The sequence below is a fragment of the Anomaloglossus baeobatrachus genome, chromosome 6, assembly GCF_048569485.1.
Source record: "Anomaloglossus baeobatrachus isolate aAnoBae1 chromosome 6, aAnoBae1.hap1, whole genome shotgun sequence".
Lineage (NCBI taxonomy): Eukaryota > Metazoa > Chordata > Amphibia > Anura > Aromobatidae > Anomaloglossus > Anomaloglossus baeobatrachus.
This window is the reverse complement of record NC_134358.1, coordinates 205436621-205457264: the sequence shown is the minus strand read 5'-3', so window position 1 is coordinate 205457264 and position 20644 is coordinate 205436621. Positions and strand designations below refer to the sequence as shown.

The following is a 20644-nucleotide window of genomic DNA, read 5'->3' as shown; positions in this document are numbered from 1 at the left end:
ACCCCTTATATACACCATTCTAGAATACTGTATGTAAGAGCCCAGACCGATCTGTATAATGTAAAAAAGACCTTTTATTATAATCACCTGCGAGGTAGGCCAGTGAGATGGGCGTCGCTGGTTTCGGTCCTGTGCCTATCTTCTCTGTTCTCCTTCCTGCTTCATGTGGATGACGCGTCCTACGTCCTCCACACAGAGTCCGCTATTGCGCTCCTGCGCACTTCTCATTGCCCTGCTGAGGGCATATCAGTGTATTGTGCGCATGCACTGGCGGTATTTGACCTTTAATATGCCTGCACATTATAATACTGGGCAGAGAGAAGTGCGCGTGCGCAGGAGCACAATGGCAGACTGTGTGGATGATGTAGGACGTGTCAGCCACGCAAAGCAAGGAGGAGGGCGGCAATCGCAAGAAGGAGGCTTCGAAGCGAGACCAGTGACACCCATTGGACTGGATCGCTCCATAGTTAAATATAATAAAAGATGTTTTTTACGTTATACAGATCAGCCTAGGAACTTATATCCAGTATTCTGGAATACTCTATATAAGAAACTGGTGGTGACGGCAGGTTATATGGGAAAAACCTGGTGACAGATTTCCTTAATAGCCATTCCATTTATGTCAGGTTTGGTGCCTGCTGATCTATAGTATGTCTGAAACAAGAGGTTGCAGTAAAATTGTATGCACATTCTGTTTGTTTTTATATCATCTAAGCTTGCACTAATTGTTGCTTCTTTATATTATCCTTGATCATTAATGGGGATCATTAGAATCCAACCATAGCTATTACCCTGGTCCCTGTGGGGGTCGTCCTTCCAAACCAGTATTTCCATGAGTTATAGATTTTACATTGGGGCTACAAGTTACATCTTTACAATTGACTAGTGATGATATTTATTAAAGGGGAATTCTGATGACAGACCTTTATAGTATAGAAGATTACCGTAGCTGAAACAGTGAATAGGAGGTCGAAGGCTAAGTGGAAATTCATCTATTAAATCTGTGAATTTGGACTCATTGAGGATGTGTCATTTCCTGCAGTGTGATAACTAATCATTCCTTTATAAGCTATTGAGCTGCTAATAAAACGTGTGGAATCTTCCAACCCTTGGGTGATGAGTCTATAACATGACTACATTCATAGCAGGAGTTGCAGCTCATCACATTGTGGTGTTACACAGCAGACTATGCTACCCTCTGGACATAGCAGAAGGGAACTGAGTATTAATTGTCACTGATTTTACAGTCCAGTCTGATTACACAACGTTATGGAAATGATAGGAATCGCTAGGTTATTTGTTTAAACAACTGCCCGTCCGGGTCCGTGGTGACAGGCACCACGGACCCGGACGGGCAGTTGTTTAAACAAATAACCTAGCGATTCCTATCATTTCCATAACGTTGTGTAATCAGATGAAGGTCATTTGACCGAAATATTATATGTACACAACTGTTAGTTCCAATAAAGAATTGTTCCAATAAAGGATTACTTCTAATTTTCAAACCGTATATGAGTGCTGGATTTTTTGGATTTTTTGACAGAGGGGTTGGACCCTATCCAGGCACCATTAATTTTGCTGGAGTGCCGCACTTCTACATTATATTTACAGTCCAGTCTGCCACCAGTAAGTTATAGGCAGGAGGTGCTGAGCAGAAAGATCTATAGGGTATTGAGATAGGATTCAGTATAACGTGTCACTGATTAGGACCGCCTACTTGACTAAAAAAGCCTAGAACGAGCAGAAATTTAAAGGGCAAGTTTTATGGAATCATTTTCTAATAACCTATTACTATTTTTTATTATTTTAGTGTCATTTATTCCATGTGGCGCTTTACATGTGGAAAGGGGTACACATAAAAACAAGTACAATAATCATGAACAGCACAAAACACAGACGGGTACAGGAGGAGAGAGGACCCTGCCCGTGAGGGCTCACAGTCTACAAGGGATGGATGAGGATACAGTAGGTGAGGGCAGAATTGGTCGTGCAGCGCTATAGTGAACTGAGGGTTATTGTAGGTTCTAGGCTTGTCGGAAGAGGTGGGTTTTCTAGTTCCTTTTGAAGGTTTACCGGTTAGGTGAGAGTCTGATATGTTGTGGCAGAGCATTCCAGAGTATGGGGGAGGCGCGGGAGAAATCTTGTGTGCGATTGTGGGTGGAGGAAATAAGAGGGCAGGAGAGAAGGAAATCTTGTGAGGATCTGAGGTTGCGTGCAGGTAGGTACCGGGAGACTAGGTCACAAATGTATGGAGGAGACAGGTTGTGGATAGCTTTGTATGTCATGATTAGGGTTTTGAACTGGAGTCTTTGGGCAATGGGAAGCCAGTGAAGGGATTGGCAGAGGGGAGTGGCTGGGGAATAGCGAGGGGAGAGGTGGATTAATCAGGCGGCAGAGTTTAGGACAGATTGGAGGGGTGTAAGAGTGTTAGGCCCCTTTCACAGATCAGTTTTTTGTCATCAGTCGGAATACGTTGTTTTGTGAAAAAAACTGATCCAGCGCTGGATCCGTTTTTTTTCTCATTGACTTGTATTAGTGACGTCGTGTGTTTGTCCGGGCGATGGAGCCGATGTCCACATGAACGTATTTTGTCTGCGTCGAAAAAATGGACAGCGACGGATCCGTCAGCGTCCGTCGTTTGTTATAATGGAAGCCTATGGGCGCAGGATCCATCGCAATCCATGAAATGACGGATTCTGGCGACGGATCCATTTTTTCAACCAAGCATGCTCAGATGAGGTGGAAAATCATTCCTGGTCAGAAAAAAATCTCTCTCTCTTTCCCTCACGGGATGCGTTCATATAGGTTTTTAATAGTAAATAACCTTTGACATTAAAAAAAGGGGTACAATGGATACGTTTTTTTACAGGATCCGTCGCATCAGTTTTACCACAATCTGCGATTGATCCGTTGCATCAGTCACAAAACGGAATGTGACTGATGGCAAAAAACTGATGTGTGAAAGAGGCCTTAGAAGGGAGGCGACAGAGCAGGAGATTGCAGTAGTCGAGGCAGGAAATGATGAGGGCATGCACTAGTGTATTAGCAGATTTTTGTTAAGAAATATACAAATTCGGGAAATATTTTTAAGTTGGAGTCAGCAGGAGGGGAAGAGGATTTGGATGTGTGGCTTGAAGGATAAAGCAGAGTCAAGGGTTACTCCAAGGCAATGAGCTTGCGGGACTGAGGAGAGTGAGCAGCCGTTGACTTTGATGGAAGTTTGTTGGGGGGGTTGAGTGAGGAGGAGGAAAAATCATGAATTCTATTATATATCCATTTTTTTCAGATTCTTCTCTCTAACATGATGCCAACAGGAGGAACTGCATAATCGTTGTGCCAGGCACCCTTTAAGTAGTAGTTCTCAATTATTCCAGCAGCTCAAACTCCATTTCCATTGTCTATGATCTTTGATGTAAATAGTTGCTGAGTAAAATGTACAAGAAAGTTGGATGCTTTATGAGCATACATGTCACGTTCATTTCTTCAGACTGATCCAATGAGTGCTGTCTGGCCTGGGCTAGAGCAACAGCAGGAGAGGTGGTGCCGTATTGAATGTTCCTGCCTCAGCTGCCGCCACCGGCGATGGCTCCGATTTATTTTGAACTGTTAAATATTGTTGTCAGTGGTGAATTCAGCAAGGCAGGTGTGAAGGCACTGTGCATGATCGTGATGAAAACACTGCATAATGTAGTATCCTAGTTACAAAAAAGCCAAAATGTAAAAGAAATGAAAAAAAAAAATTCTATGGAAAAAAAGAATGTAAAAAAAGGACCTAAATTGGTAGCCCTGCATAAAATTATCATATTGTGAAATCTGACAGGTTAAAAAAATTGCTGGAATTTCTGTTTATTTTTTGTTTTTTATTTTTTATCTTGCATCCATCACAAATACAAGGCAGAATGAAAAATCCTTAAAAAATATTCCAAAATTCATTTGAAAACCATTGAAGTGAATGGGAGCTGAGCTGCAGTGACCCAGAATGGCCACCACACAAAGAGCTTTGCCGCTATAATTCAGAACTGGGAGCCACCGCTGAACCCATTAGATTGTTTAGAAGCTGAAAGGGGTTGTCCCCTACTTTGAGATTGATGGCCTATCCTTAGGAAAGATCATCAATGTCTGATCGGCCGGGGTCCGACACGCCTCACCCTTGTCGATCAGCTGCTTTCGGTCCTGGTTGCGGCAGCAGGCAGCCGGAAATGTTCAGTTCTGGAGCTGTTCTATCTTCTGATAGCGGGCACGGCTGGGTACTGCACATCTGCCTCCTTTTGATTAGAATGGGACAAGAGCAGCTGATCGGCTTGTGTGCAGCGTGTCAAACGCCGGCCGATCAGACATTGATGACCTATCAATGTCAAAGTAGTAGACAACCCCTTGAACTGCAGTTTTCGGCAACGGCCTGTACACCGTGAACATGGCCTTACTGCTCCAGCTCTGTGCACTGTTTATTACCTGAGGGGTGTTAATATTGGACCCCACGATCTTTTATTGATCTATCCCCAGAAGGGTCGTTAATATCACAAGGGCAGACAACTCCTTCCACGTGAGCCTCTACTCTTCCATTTACAGTGTGATTGTGCGACTTACGATATTATCATCCTTAATATATTTTGTACTGTGGCTGTAATCATCGTGTTCGCTCTATCTGCTTCAAACGGATTTCTGCCTGGAATTGTGACAGTTGTTCCGGTTTGCTAAGAAGCGGAGCGTTCTTCACAGGCAGCTTACTTTGTTTTGAGTCTGGGCAAGTCAACAACTGTCAAGATATTTGGAGCTAATGATTTCATCTTTGCAAAACAATAACGACATTGCATTCTTCTTGGAAGTTTCCGGGCAGTAAGGTTGTGATTCCCATACTAAGGGTAAATGATAATTTGTAAAAATATTTGTAAAAGCAGATGCCAGTTTCAAGGCTACCTAGCACGCTTCTGCAAAGCTACCATTCTAATTGTATATTCAGATGGAGCTTTACCAAAGTACAACGCGTTTTGAACTCATATCATGAACATTACATATCTATCATAACTTAATAGATTTCATTTGTAGTATCTCGTAACCTAATCATTTCTGATTAAATGGGTTGTCTTCTTTTTCCAGGCAACTTAAAAAAAAAAACAAAAAAAAAACAAGCTTTACTGCTTAAAGGTGTTGTCCACCTGTGAAGACATTTTCAGCAAGCCCTGCAGCTTTCTGAATATTAATTGTTTGTAATGTATTCATTATTGCATTTCCTTCTTTTTTGTTTAATTTTTGCTGGTTTTCATTTGTTTTACGTTTAGGGTTTTACGTTTACAGAGATTTTTGGTTGCTAAATTGTGAGTTTTTAAGAAGTTGCTAAATTTTTGCACAAATCTACTCCAGTGTCCAGTCCCATTCCTAAAGTAATTTTGCAACATTTTAGCAGAACATATGACTTTTTGTTGTAAAAATTTGATAAATAGATTAAAAATAAAAAAAAAAAAAAAATTCTTTTGTGAACGATGTTTACCATGTTTATGAACTTGGGACAAACTAACGGCAAATTCCACAAGACAAAAAAGTGACGTAAAAAATGGAATCAGGCCCAGTCTAAAGAAATAAAGGCCCAGTGGTCAGTGTGAATGGCTAGATTACTTTTTATTTTTAATAAATATTGTGATATGGGAAAAAAAAGGTAACACAAAAACTTAATTTAAACAATAGGTTGTTTTCTCGTGATGGCTTCTCTCTAGTTACCATTGTCAGTATCTATTGACTGTAAATCAAAAAGGTCCGTGGAGCCTCTGTTAGAAGTCTGGACATGGAAACCAGCCAGATATCCCTCCGGGAAAGACCTAGCCATGGAGTGGCTCTTTTTAGGAGACCACCATAACAACCGTATTAAGTGGCCTTTTAGTCAATATCCAACTCTTGACGAGTTTAAGGATATGACAAGGGAAATACCAAGGCCAGGTATCCAAATCAAAAAGGTCCGTGGAGCCTCTGTTAGGAGTCTCGACATGGAAACTAGCCAGAAATCCCTCCGGGAAGGACCTATCCAAGGAGTGGCTCTTTTTAGGAGACCACCATAACAACCATATTGACTGGGAGAGCCAATGAATGAAAAACGTTCAGGGGATTCAAAACTGAAAAATTGCCTGAGAAGCGCAATTCCATGTAAATATAGGCATATTTTTTATGTATTATTTCTGACCCATATATTTTAATAAATACTAGAGCTTGCAACACAATTAGAATAATGTTTTGTTTGGGTTTTTCTTTCATTGTGTTATTTTTCTGGTACTTCCATATAGAAATGTATGAATTAATTGATAAGGACACTATCTGCAAGGAGTCTGTATGTTCTCCCCGTGTTTGCATGGGTTTCCTCTGGATTCTCCGGTTTCCTCCCACACTCCAAAAACATACTGATAGGGAATTTAGATTGTGAGCCCCAATATGGACAGTGTTGCTGATGTATGTAAAGCGCTATGGAATTAATAGCGCTATATAAATGAATAAATATTATTATAAATATTATTATTATTATTATTAATAATAACAACTGGAACAACACACAGTTGAGAAAAGCAAAGGCACATTTGTCAGTTTATTCCTACATTTTGAAGACGTTCAACTGCATATTGTTATCTTATGGGGATTGCAAGTATTTAAGGAACATACCCGAGAGGTGCGGCCTACCCTCTGGTCTAAATGTAAAATTGAATTCTACATAAAATGAGTGCCACAGTCTATGACCCCTCCAGAATATGTTTGTGGAAGTCACAGACAGACTCCCCTTTGGTGTCCACTGATAGGAGCAGTTTTGATGACTGTAACTCTCACGGCCGGTGTAGAGGCAGTGAGTGGGAGTAGTGAACCCACTGGACCACAGGGGGACCCGGGCTTACTCTTTAGTGGGACGTCTGGTACCACTCCCAGGGCAGTGACCGGGACTGTAGCAACTGACCCCCAGGATAGGAGATGGACTCAGGTATAGGCACAGGTACAGGCAGGATGGCTCAAGCAGACAGGCGGGTATGGACAAATATGGTAAGCACTGCAGGGACAGATAGGTATGGGAAGGCAGGTACAGGTGACCGACACAGGGGACATGACAACCAGCTACCAGACTGGCAGCCAAACTAATTAAGGACATTGCGCAGGCACCTCCCCTAATGGGCCTCTCAGCCATTTCCTGGAAATATCGCACCAGCCCTTTAAAAGGAGGGCCGATGCACGCCGGGAGACCTGAGCTGCGTGTACAGGCCCCGGGAAGTGGAGGAAGCAGCAGCACACATGGACGGCCGCAGGGCAGTGAGGGAGAATCAAACCAGCAGGGGCGGTGAGTATGTCAGCATCCCTACAGGGACACCAGCGCTACAATTACACAGCTCTAGTGGCCATTTTGCTTAAAATGAAAGAGGAGGATTAAAATGGATCATTCATGAGGAGGGCATTAGATATTTTAAGCGTACGAGTTGTAAAATGTTCACTAACAATTTAGACTCAAGGTGCAGTTGCAGTACATTAGCCATTAATTGGGAATGGGTGCATCTAGGAACTTGTGTCTCCCAATGTTGGGCATCAATCAGCCGACAAACAATCAATACTCATTTGTTGGGTGAAGTAATTTTTAAGGTTTCTTGGAAGTTATTGCTCCCGGCAGCTTATCGTCAGTGTAAACAGCACATGTGCAGCCAAGAACAATGTTATTCTATACGCACAGAATGATCACTTAGCGTTGATTTGCATGGAATTACGGTTAGTAAATGCCGCTGGTCGTCTTGCATGCAGCCAAATAACAGTCAGTTAATGGCCATGGCCAGGCAATATAAGTGCAGCTTTTGACACTAGATACCCTGTATCTATAAGATTTTAAGATGTAAATCATGATACCTCCCGTTCAAAACAAATGAGCAGCAATATTGGTATAATATAATTCGGTGTGCATAGAATATTATTGTCCTCGGCAGCACATGTCCTGTTGAGAAAGATGATTTTTAACCCTTGTCAGGTACCATGAAAAAAAAATCTCTAGTTTTTCCAATCTGCATGGGGTTGGCAGGGTCAGAGAAGAAATGGCACACATCTAGTTGCCCTCGTTCAGCTGGATTGTGGAGCGGCATTAGCACAACCTAAAATAGTCATCTTTTTATATCTTAAAGGGAACCAATCACCAGGATTTTCGTATATCAGGTAAAGCCAGTGCTCATATTCAGTACTTGGTCTGATTTGTCACTGTATGGATCCAGCCACACCGCAGCATGAACTGGAATCAACAACCACATTAAAGGGAACCAATCACCAGGATTTTCGTATATCAGGTAAAGCCAGTGCAGTACTGGCACTATCAGGCAGATTATCTGCATACCATTAGTGGGCAGCTCGGATTTTTAGGCTTTCAAATCTAAGAAAGTGAAGTTTATAAATTCAGCAGCTTCTTGAGTGACAGTTGCATCTGAGCAGATAATCTCTGGGTCTGGGTATTCATATGGATTCCTGCCCCCTGCCTGTTGTTCCTCCCTCTATAGTAAGTATTATATACAAACTATTCACTTTTTTGAAGGACCTGTGTGAGGTCATACCCATGTGATCTGGTATCCAGCTTTATTGGCTGAGGCCCCACCCCTTTTGGTCACATGGGTATGACTTCCCAACAGGTCCTTCAAAAAAGTGAATCGTTTGAATAATAGTTACCATTAGAGGGAAGAACAGGTGGCAGGGGGGCGGGAATCCATATGATTACCCACCCAGAGATTATCTGCTCAGATACAACTGTCACTCAAGAAGCTGCTCAATTTATAAACTTCACTTTCTTGGATTTGAAAGCCTAAACATCCGAGCTGCCCACTACAGGCACTGTATGTATAGAATCAGCCTGATAGTGCCAGTATAGCACTGGCTTTACCTGATATACGAAAATCCTGGTGATTGGTTCCCTTTAATGTGGTTGTTGATTCCAGTTCATGCTGCGGTGAGGCTGGATCCATACAGTGACAAATCAGACCAAGTACTGAATATGAGCTAGAACTTTCCTGGAAATAATTAGATATACTGTAACTGTCTCTTCTGGACTTTCGCTTCTGGTTATGTTACACAGATTTCTGCTCATGTCTTAAAGTAGGGCGATGGAATGAAAATACTTTTACAATCCAAAGAGAGGGGTCATAATCACTTCTCTTTCGCAACTAAAATACTGAAAACTTTCATCTATGCAGTTCAGTATATGATAGCCCATGAGTAATAAAGGAAATTACCGAAAAATGACCTTTAAGATGGCCGTTTAGTAAATTTAGGATACGGCATTACAATTATAGATCTCAATTTCTCAATTAGGAAAACATTTATCCTTTTCCATTAAAGAGGTTGTCCTGTGAAACAAGCTATCATCAATCCACAGCGGGGGGTCCACAACCTGTGGTTCAGGAGCCACTTGTGGCTCGCAGGCCCATAATACGAATCTCGCAACTGTCTGCCAGCTTGGTGCATTAGCACTGGCTCTAGGGAGCAGCTATGAAGAGAAGATCTCCAGATGATGGTTTTTGTAAGTAGTCCTGCACAGAAGAGAAGATCTAGATGAGTGTATACTGGCCATGAAGGGAAGATGAATATGGTAATATAGAGATAGGATGATACTGCCAGTTAGTGAGGTACTTGAAACTGTAGTGTAGTGAGAGAACTTAATGCGAAAGTACCGCATGGGGGTAATGTGGGAACCCATGGATATAAATATACTGGGAAGGAAGGGCCCACTTATAACGGAGGGGAGCACAATGTCTCTGTCTGCCTTCTGTGGGAAAAGCTTTGCTGTTAAACCGGTAATGGGGGACTCGGGGTGTCACTACTGGGAGGTAGGGAGGCTGTTGGATGTGGTTTACGACCATTTGTCACAGATACGAGGGGCTGCTGATAAGTCTTTGGCTTTGTGATCTTTTTTTGTTTCTATGGTAACGAATGTTACTTCACATGAAGGCCTTATGTGTCTAATATATGTTTTCAAAATGTTGTTTGTGTTGCTTATGGCAACAATGTTCTACGCGCGCGGGAAAACAAAATGGCAGAGTCTATTGCTATATCTACAGCATCTGAAAGCAGAGGAGTGATACATTTTTTGTTTCTGCAAGGCAAGTCCACAAAGGAAATTCATGGTGATATGTCGCAGACATTGGGGGATCAGTGTCCTTCATATTCCACAGTTAAGAACTGGGTTGCCAAATTTAAAACGGGCCACTTTAGCACCAATCATGACGAACGTCCTGGACGACCGAGAATGGTTGTTGTTCCAGAGATTGTCGATGCTGTGCACAACCTCATCATGAGGATTTCCTGTGAACGTGTTTGTGTCATTATCCATGACCATTTGGACATGAGGAGCTATCTGCAAAGTGTGTCCCCAAATGTTTGACAACATATCAGAGAAGCATGCAAGTGAAAACTTCCCGGTTCATTTGTCAGCGTTCCCGGACTGATAACAACTTCCTGGATCGACTGGTCACTATGGATGAGACCTGGATTTATTTGTATGACCCTGAAAATAAGGAGCAGTCAAAAGAGTGAAGGCATAGTGGTTCTCGTCCAAAGAAGTTCAGGGTGCAAAAATCAGCCACTAAGGTGATGGCATCCCTGTTTTGGGATAAGAAGGGCAGGCTGCTAGTGGACTACCTTCAAAAGGGTTCCACCATCAATGCAAAGTATTACATTGAACTTTTGGACCAATTGAAGGCAGCTCTGAAGGCCAAAAGGCGCGGCAAGCTGTCTAAAGGAATCTTGTTCCTGCAAGACAACGACTCCGCTCACACTGCACAAGCAACCACGGCAAAACTGGCAGAGCAGGGATTCCAGTTGGTTCACCACCCACCTTATTCACCAGATCTAGCTCCCTCCGACTATCATCTGTTTCCAAACCTGACAAAACACCTCAAGGGTACCAAATTCCACAACATTTCTGATGCTATGGCTGCTACGGATGCCTGGTTTGAGGCACAACCGACATCCTTCTTTTTGCTAGGCTTACAGAATTTGGAATATCGATGTAAGAAGTGTGTTGACATCAGTGGAGAGTATATGGAATAAATGTAAAGTTTCATCATCCTATCTTGTTCCTTTCTGGGTAAAGCCAAAGACTTATCAGCAGCCCCTGGTGTAACTGCCTCTTAAGGTAAGAAAGGATGGCGACCACACATCTACAGGGTAGCAAAACATTTTTTTTCCAGAGTAAGAAAGAATATGAGGAATCATAAAATAAAATCTTGCTTCTTTATTATGGAATAGTTAAAAACAGCAAGGTCGGCTGGAAAAAGCCATCTCTGACGCGTTTCTGATGCTTCCTGTGCCCTTATCATATTTATGTCATATTTATGGTTCCTCATACTCCTTTCTTTTGAAGAATTTTTTTGCCATTGTCATATTGCTTGGGGCAGCAATTTAGTATAAGGACCATATGATTTTTACGGAGATTGGACTTTATTTCATGCGGTGAATCCTCTCTTTTTTCATATTTTCACATCTACAGGATAGGTGAGGGTTTGATCACTGTGGTCTATAACGATCGGCGACACGAGAACTTTTATCCCCATTAGCATGCAGTGACAGAACTGCACTCCATTCGTTCCCAATTGTGCTGCTGAGCGCTACTCTCATTTTTTTCCAGGAGCCTAAAAGAGAATAAACAAAGTGGCATTCAGGCATCCAACCTGCCACTCCATATTGTAATGGGGATACAAATTATCCATTGGGAATAAAAATAACCCATTCTACCTATCTGTGCAGGCCACAGTGGTCATACTCTGACCTTTCAACAAGTTATCACCTATCTTGTGCATAGGTGATAACCTGTTTTCACTCGACAAGACCTTTAAAGGAGTTGTCCACTAATCGGACATCCATTTTTCATTTAGCATGTTTGGCCCCCATAAAATAACTCTTATACTACCATCCAGTGCCTTTCCAGCGATGTCGACAATCACTCTCCGAGCCAAGCACCCAATCACCTCCTTCAGATGTATCAAACATCTAGAGTAAGTGAGTGGTCCCATCAGCCACCGGAGAGTGAGTGACGGGACCGGAGGGGAGTATAGCGTTATTTTACAAGAGGCAAATATGGTGATGGAGAAGTGGTTATCTGAGAAGTTGACAACCCCTTTAATGGAAATAAGACAACAAATAAAGAGCAAGAAACCCTTAGTGACCCTGCTGTGTACTGTGTAATGGCCATGTCTGACTGTACAGGAACATGGTCTGATCATATCACATTTCCAGGGCAGGAGAGGGAGTAAAAAAAGTGTATAAACATTACAGCATAGGATCGCAAATAATTCTTTCTAATGTAATAATGAGGTAAAACATTGTCCCTGTACGGCCATGTCCCTGTACGGTCAGACACAACCATTACACAGTACACAGCTGGGCTACATTTATAAGATTATTTCAGCACAGGGAGATTTTTATTGTTTTTAAACACATCCAATTGTGGAACTTATTATTATTCCAACATCTATTGATTAAAATCAACTTTGTGGGAAAGCCCCTCTAACTATGGTCTGAATTTTGAATCAAGTTTGCCGCCAACTGTTGCGATATTATGGCTGATGGATCATCCACTTAGCAGTAAGTACCAGAAGCGCGGAGAAGGGAGATGAGAATGCTTATGGCCTAATCATTCTTTGTTGCTGCGTAGCCCTCGATGTAGCGCATTCCATCGGCCACCTCCCGTGCAGCTTTTTTCATGAATATCAACTCATTCCAAGTGTGTGCACCCAAAACAAACACCACAGCTGCACGCGTTTCAGGCCCAACCTGTGTCTGTTTTAAATTATTCTGAGTTTCTGCAGAGTAGTTGTGCAGTGGTTCCGTAGTCAGCTATTTAACCCCTGCTCCAAACGCCTCACCAGCATTTACCTTGCTGTCCTGTCTCTACATAGCTAGGACTGAGCTGTCATCAATGGCATGTAATAACTGTTATCCTTTTTGTTACATAGTTTTTTGCTTGAAAAAAGACAAATATCCATCAATTTCATCCAAAGGATGGAAAGTGAAGTAAAGGGTGTATATGTAAAACCATAAAATATGATCCCGTCCTCCTCCAGAGCTTATGTTCTCCTGACCCCATATGTTGATGCATTGGGCCAAAAATAAAGAACATTTATATTATTTATATTCATTTTAACTTCTATTTTTCCATCTGGAATTGCCATTGTTCTGCCGCTTATAGTGGGTTTTTTCCTACAGAGACTGTCAGAATCATTTTATTCTTGTATATTCCAAAAATTCTTCTTAGGCTGAATAATACAGTAAAGATAACCCACAATTTAGATATGGAAGTTAGAAATATCAAGCAGATCACCTCCTTATACAGTCGGTTGGATGACTGCTGCTGATCACTGTTGTAGTATAGCAGAAGTTTCTTTTTTTATGTATTTAAAAGCAAAGTGTATTCTTCTGCTGTAGTTTTGCAAAATATCCCAAAAACACTTGACTGGTTCATTGCTAAACGGCTCTGATGTACCTATATCTCTCCGAAGTGCTTCTTCACAGATTGCGTGGATAATGTATAATTGTCACCCCTGCTCGGGTTGTTCGATTGTTCCGCTCAGAGGGACCGGTATCGATATTAGGGTTGTGTGAGGCTAATCCTTAACACTCACTTGTTCCATTTGTCACAATATGTTTACTGATTAACCAGAGAGAAGGAACAGCTCCTCCTTGTGGCGGTTGGACAGCATTTGCCTTCCTCGCTCCTAATTACACATTTTTCCTGTTTAGCAAACACTTTTAGAAATTGTATATATAATTAGTGTAATACAAAGTAGTAAAAAAAAATAAAAAAAATAAATGAAAATTTTTATATAGACAATAAGTATGACCCAACTAAATATAAAATGTATTTTAATTGATATAAATATTTTGATTCCAAATAGTGAATAGATTTTTCTTTTACAAATCCTGACCATGAAGCATTCCGGTAATCTCACCCGTGTAGTCTAACATTCTGCATTCTGTGATCTTCCTCACTCACGCGTTGTCGTTTATTTCTTCACGTCCTCCTTGGCAGGTTCTCTGGGGCATCGTAAGGAGTGTTAGCAGACAATCCGCTGCGGTCAGTGAGTTCGGATTGCTCACGTTAAGAGCCAGCTGAATACAAAAAGGCATCTGCTGCTCCTAAAGAAATAACAATCGCTGGCAAATATTTAGTAAATTGCTTCCAGTATCCGGCCGAGAAGCTATTCTCTTGCATTTTTGTCTAGTAAATTTGGCGTTATGTAATCTGTAAACGCATACATCATATTACCCGAAGCATTGCAGCTGTGGATGATCTTACAGATCCACACGGAGGGCATGAATACTGGGGTACTCCAATATAAAGCCCCCGTCCCGTCCATGCTCTCTGATCCCTATATGATAGTAACGTTATTACTAACAAAGTGGAGTTTCAGGAACTGATTTTCTGGTTTTTTAATGATTACATTCAGTAATCCCATGTACAAATACTGCCAGAAATCCTCCTGCTTCCTCAGACATATGGTGGTGATTGATTGCTCTCAATGTATACAAACTGCAGAAAAGCTGTGTGGGCGGGAAAGCAGAACTGACAACATGCAAACAGCTTTTTACATGAAACGCTAAGTAATGGAAGAAGAGAGTATAGAAAAAAAACAACACACCAAAATATTTTGATACAGTTCAATAACAATATTTTATTTGTAACAATATAAATAGATAAAAGTGAATAAAATCACATTTAAAGTGACCAATTTTGATAATATCCGAAAACGTGTATGAACCATACAGTGCCTACAAGTAGTCTTCAACCCCCTGCAGATTTAGCAGGTTTGATAAGATGCAAATAAGTTAGAGCCTGCAAACTTCAAACAAGAGCAGGATTTATTAACAGATGCATAAATCTTACAAACCAACAAGTTATGTTGCTCAGTTACATTTTAATAAATTTTCAACATAAAAGTGTGGGTCAATTATTATTCAACCCCTAGGTTTAATATTTTGTGGAATAACCCTTGTTTGCAATTACAGCTAATAATCATCTTTTATAAGACCTGATCAGGCCGGCACAGGTCTCTGGAGTTATCTTGGCCCACTCCTCCATGCAGATCTTCTCCAAGTTATCTAGGTTCTTTGGGTGTCTCATGTGGACTTTAATCTTGAGCTCCTTCCACAAGTTTTCAATTGGGTTAAGGTCAGGAGACTGACTAGGCCACTGCAACATCTTGATTTTTTCCCTCTTGAACCAGGCCTTGGTTTTCTTGGCTGTGTGCTTTGGGTCGTTGTCTTGTTGGAAGATGAAATGACAACCCATCTTAAGATCCTTGATGGAGGAGCGGAGGTTCTTGGCCAAAATCTCCAGGTAGGCCGTGCTATCCATCTTCCCATGGATGCGGACCAGATGGCCAGGCCCCTTGCCTGAGAAACAGCCCCACAGCATGATGCTGCCACCACCATACTTAACTGTAGGGATGGTATTCTTGGGGTCGTATGCAGTGCCATCCAGTCTCCAAACGTCACGTGTGTGGTTGGCACCAAAGATCTCGATCTTGGTCTCATCAGACCAGAGAACCTTGAACCAGTCTGTCTCAGAGTCCTCCAAGTGATCATGAGCAAACTGTAGACGAGCCTTGACATGACGCTTTGAAAGTAAAGGTACCTTACGGGCTCGTCTGGAACGGAAACCATTGCAGTGGAGTACGTTACTTATGGTATTGACTGAAACCAATGTCCCCACTGCCATGAGATCTTCCCGGAGCTCCTTCCTTGTTGTCCTTGGGTTAGCCTTGACTCTTCGGACAAGCCTGGCCTCGGCACGGGTGGAAACTTTCAAGGGCTGTTCAGGCCGTGGAAGGCTAACAGTAGTTCCATAAGCCTTCCACTTCCGGATGATGCTCCCAACAGTGGAGACAGGTAGGCCCAACTCCTTGGAAAGGGTTTTGTACCCCTTGCCAGCCTTGTGACCCTCCACGATCTTGTCTCTGATGGCCTTGGAATGCTCCTTTGTCTTTCCCATGTTGACCAAGTATGAGTGCTGTTCACAAGTTTGGGGAGGGTCTTAATTAGTCAGAAAAGGCTGGAAAAAGAGATAATTTATCCAAACATGTGAAGCTCATTGTTCTTTGTGCCTGAAATACTTCTTAATACTTTAGGGGAACCAAACAGAATTCTTGTGGTTTGAGGGGTTGACTAATAAATGACCCTCTGAATAAACTTTTCACAATTTAAAAAAAAAAAATAAAAAAAGAAATAACATTCTTTTTTGCTGCAGTGCATTTCACACTTCCAGGCTGATCTACAGTCCAAATGTCACAATGCCAAGTTAATTCCGAATGTGTAAACCTGCTAAATCTGCAGGGGGTTGAATACTACTTGTAGGCACTGTAAGTGAACACCCCTATGCCAACTCTACAAAAATGATGACAATGGACACTGGAAAGTTGGAATAATCCACAATGCGGAACCTCAGATAGTAATGGTGACCTATGCCTCCATAGTAAGTAACAGAAAATATACTAATATACCAGATAGATAGATAAATGAATAATCTTTATTTTTATAAAGATTGATGCCTTATAATTAGTGATGGGCAAACCCAGACTGTAAAATTTTGAATCCTCATGGGATACCTAGGATCCGTGCACCGATCGTGGGCCCGGAGTTCTCAGGGAACTCTAAGTAACTGTCTGGATCCGGCCACCCGGGTAATAAAAAAAAGAAAAAAAAAGAAAATAGGAATAAAGCCAAAGCATTATACTTACCGAGTCTCACGCACGGCTGTAACACTATTTCCGGGGCCGCTCTTTACCCTCATACATATTTACTGGTTCCCTCACCCACCGGCAGTCCTGGAATCTCTGATTGGTTGCAGTCGGACCACACCCCTACCCTGTGTGACAGCATGTCTGACTGCTTTCAATCATATACGCTCTATAATGGTGTCCTGGCATCTCTGATTGGTTGCAGTCAGACCGAGCCCCCACGCAGTGTCACAGCATGTCTGACTGCTTTCAATCATATACGCTCTATAATGGTGTCCTGGCATCTCTGATTGGTTGCAGTCAGACCGAGCCCCCACGCTGTGTCACAGCATGTCTGACTGCTTTCAATCATAGACGCTCTATAGTGGTTTAGAAATAAATAAATAAAAAAATCTGATGAATGGAACAATTCTGGGCAGCTGCAGGCTGCTATTTTTAGGCTAGGGGCAGCCAAAAACCATGGGTCTCCCCAGCGCAAGAATACCAGCCCCCAGCTATCTGGCTTTGTCATGGCTGGGTATCAAAATTGGGGGTCCACTTGCCAGTTTTTAAAATGATTTATTTAAATAATTAAAAAACAAAAAAAAGCCACATGGGTTCCCTCTCATTTTGATACACAGCCAAGATAAGCACACAGCTGGGAGCTGCAGCCTGTAACCATATGCTTTATCTGTGCTGGCTATCATAATATTTGGGGACCCTACCTCAAGTTTTTGATTTATTTATTTTTACACCACTATAGAGGCATACACAGCGAGGGTGATTCCAAGCAGAATCAGATATCTATATATCAGATATATATAGAATTAACTCTGGTCCTGAACTGTGTTTTGTTTAAAAAATCCGGTTGGACCCACCGATTCCAGATATTTGCAGGTACGCCTATCACTACTTATGATTCTAGTTCACAGGCAATCTTAGGGGTACTTTGCACGCTGCGACATCGCAAGCCGATGCTGCGATGTCGAGTGCGATAGTCCCCGCCCCCGTCGCAGCAGAGATATCTTGTGATAGCTGCCGTAGCGAATATTATCGCTACGGCAGCTTCACATGCACTCACCTGACCTGCGACGTCACTCTGGCCGGCGACCCGCCTCCTTATTAAGGGGGCGGGTCGTGCGGCGTCACACGGCAGGTGGCCAATACTAGTGGAGGGGCGGAGATGAGAGGGATGTAAACATCCCGCCCACCTTCTTCCTTCTCATTGCAGCCGGGACGCAGGTAGGAGATGTTCCTCGCTCCTGCGGCTTCATACACAGCGATGTGTGCTGCCGCAGGAACGAGGAACAACATCGTACCTGTCGCTGCATCGGCATTATGGAAATGTCGGACCCTACACCGATGATACGATAACGACGCTTTTGCGCTCGTTAATCGTATCAAAAAGGATTTGCACACTACGATATCGATTGCGACGCCGGATGTGCGTCACTTTCGATTTGACCCCACTGACATCGCACCTGCGATGTCGTAGTGTGCAAAGCCGGCCTTACTTTCAACCATACAGATACAAGACAAAAACAAACATATGAACAACATATTAAATGGAACATGACAGCAGATACATACAGCCTGATCCACAGGCGGCCTGTATTAGACAGTGGCTGCATGATTTCATCCAGGCATGTTTAACTTGGAAATGCTGAGGTGGGTCAGAGAAAAAATATAGTTTAATTGCCGCCGGGGACGGAGCCACGCAGAAGACTAGTTGAACAGACAGGTCCCTGGTGGCTTCTCCTCGCCCGTTCTCCTTTAGTGATAGGTCTGTCATTTTACATGTACACAGGGAAAGACCTGTCACTCCAGGGCACTGGAGGAGGAGAAGCCATTGGAGACCCATCTGTCCAACTGGTCTCCTGTGTGGCTTGGTTCCCAGTGGCTATAAAGCTATGTTGAAACCATGCAGCTAATGTCTGATACATGCTACACATGGATCAGGCTCCATTTAGTAAATCTGTCAATTGCTCCAAAAAATCGCGTTAAAAACTTTATGAAAATCCCTGAGCTCCTCTGATTTTGCGCTTTTTTTTTTACTTTTGTGCAACGTCTCTCCATTGCAGAGATATTCATATTTGTTGCTTTTGGTGCGCAGTATGTGAATTCTCTGCTTGCAGACCATTAAGGAATTTCTTCAGAGTCTACTTGGGAGTGAGCATCTTTAGGCTATGTGCGCACTAGAAAGTGCGCACATAGCCTAAAGTGACGCACCCGCGTTTTTGCCGCGATTTGCAGCGGTTTTGCCGTGGATTTACCGCGGATTTTCCGCAAGTTGGTCCCCACAGATTTTTACCATTATCTATGGCAAAAAACGCAAGTACCTGCGGAAAAGTAGTGACATGCTCATTTTCTCAAGAAATTTTCATAAGAAATTCTGCAGAAAGAATGTTCTTGAGAAAAAAAACGCAGTGTGTGCACAGCTATTCATAGGTTTTGCTGGGAAATGTCTGCAGAAAGGTTACAAACATTCCTCAAGAAATTTCTTCAGCAAAACCGCTGGTAAAAACGCAGTGTGCGCACAAGGCCTTACCCCTCCCAGTAGCTGCAAGTCAGGAAAAGAAACCAATCATGTGCAAGATATTTTTGAAATCTTATAGCTTTTGCTGGAATAGTACAAGCATCTTTAGATTTGCATTAAAACGCTAAGTAAAGAAACGCTGCATGTGAACATAGCCTAAGAAAGAACATACAAAAATAGCAAGTTTATATTCCCCATTGGGTAGGCTGAATATACAGGCACTTTTCATTAATGTTCTCATTTAATCAATTTAAAATGAATTACTGGAAGGCACTACATATCTCTGATATCACTTGGCCTTGTGAACAGGGTACTTCTCATAAGGAGATTCCATTGATTAGTTGATTGTAGCTTCTTCTGCTTCTGTAACCTCTGTTACTCATTTCCAGCATTATTTGCCATCAAACCCACTGTGGCTTTTAGTAAACTTTGTATTTTGCACTTTCGAGCCCTATGTGTCCCATGATAAATGTTTGACTATGGAAATGTGAAGCTTTGATTCCTCTGTGTGCCGTCGTAGAGTTGGATTTCTGTTTTTCTGTCATTGTATTACTAATCAATACATAAATGCTGTGCTGAAAATCTGTATATTAAATCCCACTAAGGTCTCTTTCACACGTACGTGCCTCCGGTACGTGTTGGGCAGTTTTCTCAAATACCGGAGACACGTACACACGTGGACCTATGTATTCCTAATGTTTTGGACACATGTAAATATTTTCGAACGGAACGTGTGTGCGTTCCGTACTTATGTATGTCCGTGTGTTTCTCACGCCGACATGTCTGTTCTCCGGCATCACTGGTGTCACACGCCAAGCAAACATGTCACACGTAATGCAAACGGACCACGCGGATGTTTTCCGTGTGACACGCATCGGAGAAAAGCCATGTGTCTGTGAGGGAAAAAAAAACCCCTTTACTCGCCTTCTCCTGCCCTGCAGAGTCTGCCGCTGCTGTCACTTGCTGCCGACCGCCGCTCATTATGCTCATTGAATATTCACTTCACTGCGGCCAGAAGCAGCAGCAGCGGGGAGTTGGCAAGACTGGAGACCGAAGATCAGCACCACGGACAGCGAAGCCAGGGACAGGTGAGTAGAAAGTTCCCGTTCTCCGTGTGTTATCACGGATAACACACGGAGAACACATGTTTGCCATACACACGGCACACCGAGGGCAAAACGCACCTCTGACACGTCCATGAACAACATGCGTGTTTTTCAGGGACATGTGAAAGAGGCCTAACACTGTACAGAGCAGAGGTGCATAATCGCCAGAGTTTGTGAATATAACTCCCAAGGGCCGCATAAGATTTGAAGGGGTATTCTGATCTATGGTGTATATTGACAGTGTAATCTAATTAGTGTGGGTTTCATTTATGGAACTTTTACTACTATAGACAAAGAGGGTCTTC

At 42.5% G+C, this 20644-nt stretch overlaps 1 protein-coding gene across 3 annotated transcripts in view; it reads left to right on the top strand.

Moving 5' to 3' along the window:
- MBP (myelin basic protein) overlaps positions 1-20644 on the top strand; it is a 165242-nt gene that overhangs the window by 14384 nt on the left and 130214 nt on the right. The gene's annotated exons all lie outside the window — the stretch shown is intronic.